Source organism: Chrysochloris asiatica, unplaced genomic scaffold (assembly GCF_000296735.1).
Source record: "Chrysochloris asiatica unplaced genomic scaffold, ChrAsi1.0 scaffold00231, whole genome shotgun sequence".
Taxonomy (NCBI): Eukaryota; Metazoa; Chordata; class Mammalia; order Afrosoricida; family Chrysochloridae; genus Chrysochloris; species Chrysochloris asiatica.
In genome coordinates, this window is record NW_006408749.1 from 3,792,536 (window position 1) to 3,797,193 (window position 4,658).

At 47.1% G+C, this 4,658-nt stretch overlaps 1 pseudogene; it reads left to right on the forward strand.

Moving 5' to 3' along the window:
• Window positions 1–1,786: 1,786 nt before the first annotated feature.
• LOC102816429 lies at window positions 1,787–2,855 on the forward strand (annotated as a pseudogene).
• The last annotated feature ends 1,803 nt before the right edge of the window (window positions 2,856–4,658 follow it).

Here is a 4,658-nt window from a genome sequence, read left to right on the forward strand (position 1 = left end):
ATTTTTGCATATGTATTTATCTATGCTGCAAATGGGAGTGTTGTGGCTCTATAGAAGTATTGGACTGCTAACTACATGGTTGGAAGTTCAAGCCCACCATTTGCTCTTTGGGAGAAAGATGAGGCTTTCTACTTTGGCAAAGATTAACAGCTTTGGAATCCCTAGGCAGGGTCTCTATGAGTTGGAACTTAACAAAAACAACATGCTGCAAACGTGTTCATGAATATATGAGGGGGCTTCAAAAAGTTCATGGAGAAATGGAATGAAAAAATAATGGAATTTGTCCTCAAACATTTTGAAGTTCCCTCCCATTAGAGCATTCAACATGCAAACTTAGAAAAATTCTTACTCATAACTAAATGCATTGAGAGAATGTGTCTCTGGGCTTGGGGGCTCAGAACCATAGTCTTAGAGGGACACCAAGGGCAATCTGCACAGCATAATTTACAAAGACACTTTTCTACCTCCTACTTTGGTGAGTAGTAACTGGGGCCTTGAAATCTTGTGAGTGCAACTATTGGTCTTTCCCCATCTGGAGCAAAGAAGTGAAGACAATAAAAGAAACATGGAAACAATTAGTCAAATGGACTAATGGACTACATGAGCCTCAGCCCCCAAAGCCCTAAGACCAGAAGAATTAGATGGTTCCCAGCTATCACTACTGACCACTCTGAAAGGAATCACATTAGAAGGTGCAGATGCAGTGAGAGGAAATGTGGAATAACACTCAAAATCCTGAAAAAGATCAGACTTGCTGGTCAGAAAGAGATTGGTGGAACTCCCAAGACTATGACCCTTAGTCACCCTTCAGGTCTAGAACTAAACTAATCCTCATGGATCAATTTTCAGCCAAATAATAGGTCCATAAAGTAACACTATATAGGTATGGACTCCCTAGGAACAAGCAACCATTTTAGATCAAATGGGCAACATTTGACCAAAGATAAAGGTCAGAAGGGTTAGGAAAGGAGGAGGAATAGAAACAGGAAACAGCGAGGAAGTGAGATAAGTGATTTTACAATGGTAGGGACTACAGTCAATGAAATGAAATGTGTATAAATTGTTGAATGGAAAACTGAATTGCTCTGTAGACCAAATTCACAATTTTTTTTTTTTTTTTTAAAGAAAAGGATTATACACAGAAAGAAATTTTCTTTGATGGTTACCAGGGATGAGAAGTGAAGGGAGGAAAAGTCATTAACTTGAGAGTAGACATGCATTAACTTGGATAAAGGGAAAGGGCATATACAATAAGGGGGAGGGCAGTCCAAAGTAACCGAAGCAGTGGAAAACACTAGGAAGTTCACAAGAGTAAAAGACAGAAAAGGTAAATACTATGGCACACATAATCCTGTAATAATAGTAATATCAAGCAATATCTACAAGTAGATACATAGGTAGACATGCAAGCTGAACAGGCGCAAGACAAATGGCAGTACCACCAGAGTGTATATATGTTTTCTTAGAGGGCATTTTCACATATGTATTTGCATATGTTACAAATCATATATCCAAGTATATAATAGAGCATACAGGGAGCAATTGGCATAATACAGTGTGGCGCTGTGGGTTAATGGGCTGAACTGCAAAGGCAGTTTGAACTTCAACGTCAGTGGTTCAAGCTCACCAGCCGCTCCTCGGAAAGCCTATTCAGGGTTGCTATGGGTCAGGACCGACTCAACAGCACTTAACAACAACAACAACAATGACGAGTAGAGACTAGGGTCTTAAAAGCTTGTGAGCAGAGGGCCGGCCGGGGAGCCGAGTGGGTCGGACGAACAGCGGGATGGGCTGCACCGTGAGCGCCGAGGACAAGGCGGCGGCCGAGCGCTCTTAAGAAGATCGTCAAGAACCTGCGAGAGGATGGCGAGAAGGCGGTGCGGGAGGTGAAGTTGCTGCAGTTGGGTGCTGGGGAGTCAGGAAAGAGCACCATCGTCAAGCAGATGAAGATCATCCAAGAGGATGGCTACTCAGAGGAGGAATGCCGGCAGTACCGGGCAGTTGTCTACAGTAACACCATCCAGTCCATCATGGCCATCGTCAAGGCCATGGGCAACCTGCAAATTGACTTTGCCGACTCCTCTCAAGCGGATGATGCCAGGCAGTTGTTTGCACTGTCTTGCACAGCCGAGGAGCAGGGCATGCTCCCGGAGGACCTGTCCGGCGTCATCCGGAGGCTCTGGGCTGACCACGGTGTGCAGTCCTGCTTTGGCCGCTCGAGGGAGTAGCCGCTCAATGACTCAGCCGCCTACTTCCTTAACGACCAGGAGCGAATTGCACAGAGTGACTACATCCCCACACAACAGGATGTGCTACGGACCCGGGTGAAGACCACGGGCATTGTGGAAACGCACTTCACCTTCAAGGACCTACACATCAAGATATTTGATATGGGTGGTCAGTGGTCTGAACGGAAAAAGTGGATCCACTGCTTTGAAGGCGTCACAGCCATCATCTCCTGCATGGCCTGGAGTGCCTATGACCTGGTGTTGGCTGAGGATGAGGAGATGAACCGCATGCATGAAAGCATGAAGCTGTTTGACAGCATCTGCAACAACAAGTGGTTCACGGACACATCCATCATCCTCTTCCTCAACAAGAAGGACCTGTTCAAGGAGAAGATCACACACAGCCCCCTGACCATCTGCTTCCCTGAGTACACAGGGGCCAACAAAGACGAGGAGGCAGCCAGCTACATCCAGAGCAAGTTTGAGGAGCTGAACAAATGCAAAGAGACCAAGGAGATCTACACACATTTCACGTTTGCAAACGAAACCAAGAACGTGCAGTTTGTGTTTGATGCTGTCACCGATGTCATCATCAAGAACAACCTGAAGGACTGTGGTCTCTTCTGAGGGACAGCAGGGCTTGGCAGGATGGACCACCACCGACTCTGCTCCCCCTAACCTGAGGAAGATGGGGGCAAGAGGACCACGCTCCCCAACTGGCCCCGTGACCGCTTCTCCCTTCTTTCCTGTCTCTGCTCTTGGCTCCCCCAACCCCTCTTCTCTAAAGATTCGGGGGAGAAGTTTGTCACAGGCCTTCCGATTTAAAGCCTGCGCTTAGCTGAGGTGCCTGGAATGGCCCCGGTACCTCCTCCCTGGGCATTTGTTCTGATTTTTACCCATTGTCTTATTTTGTGATTGGGGTGGGGTGGGGGATGGGTGGGGGGGATGGGGCAGCAGGGGAAGCCCACGCTTGAGTCTCTAAGGCCTGTGGTTGGAGAGACCTACTTCTCCAATCTGGGACTCCTGGCTTCACCTAATACCAGCCCCCAACCCAGCTCAAGTCCAAATGTTTACAGGGAGTATCCTACTCCCCCACTGCAGTCCTCCTACCCTAACCCCACTGCTTGGAGGCCCCATAGGAAAAAGCACAAGAATCGTGAGATGCCACCATTCCTGGAGACCACAGTCCACCTACTCCTTCTCGTAGCTTTTTAAAAAAAAAGAAAAGGGGGAAAAAAAAAGTAGAAAACTTTTTAGAGAAAAACTATTTAAAACTGTCAGGTCTTGACCAGTGCCTACCCACTACCATGCCCTCCAGTGATTCCGGGCCTTGAGTGTGTCTGTGTGTTTACACCCACCCCTCTGCTGGCTTTCCCTGTATGGGGACAGCACTATTGCCCTGCTCTCCACAGAATAGGGTTTCAAGGGCTGTTCCAGACAACTGCCAACATCACTGGGGGCCCCACCTAGTGGCCCTGGGCCCTGGCTCCATTACCCTAAATGTAGCTCCTTAGCGCTAACCTAGGAACCACTGCTGCCTGCTGAGGGGCCAGGCCCCTCATGCCCTCTCCCCAGGCCTGAGTCCTTCAGCATTGAACACTTGCTTGCTCTTTTCACATGTTTTATGGAACTGTTCACCTGGTTTGAAAAGAAAGAAAAGAAAAGAGAAGAAAAGGAAAGAAAGAAAGAAAGAAAGAAAGAAAGAAAGAAAGAAAGAAAGAAAGAAAGAAAGAAAGAAAGAAAGAAAAAAGCTTGTGAGCAGAAGCAAGCAGCTGATAAGAAGAGAGGACATATGCACAAGAACATCCACACTTGCAGATAATACCCACTTGACCTGGCTTCAATGACTGGATGATCAGAGCTCAACCAGAAGAAGAAAGAAGAGGGAAAAAAAGTAATCTGATACAATTTGATGAACTTGACCTACACCTGTGGATGCAGTAGCTCAAAAGAGGGAACAAATCCTTACAGCAAGAATCAGTCCCACCCCCTCCACACACAGAGTAGACAGAGATGGGCAATTTAGATATTGGCTACCCAAAATGGGGGTGGGGGTGCTACAAAGGCAAGAAAGCTTACAAGCTTTCAAGAGGGAACCTAGAGCTAGGGGACCTGGAGGCAGGCAGAATCTCCAGTGAGTACTATCCAATCTGTCTAGGCAGAGCTGATGAAATGAAATGCAGATGGGTCTCTTGTGATACAATAGTGAATAATTGTTATCAGGACTGATTGTGAGGGTTGGAAATGTAAAGGTAGACATTTTATAGCAAGGAAGGGAGTGATTAACTTTTCAGTCTAGGAGCAGAGGTTCCTAGGACCATCAACGGAGAAAAGCCGAGAGTGGGACCCTACCCAGAGAAGCAGTGATGCCTGAGATGGAGGCAGAGAAGATGACGTGGAGCGATGGAGCAGCTGGGGACTTTAGAACCA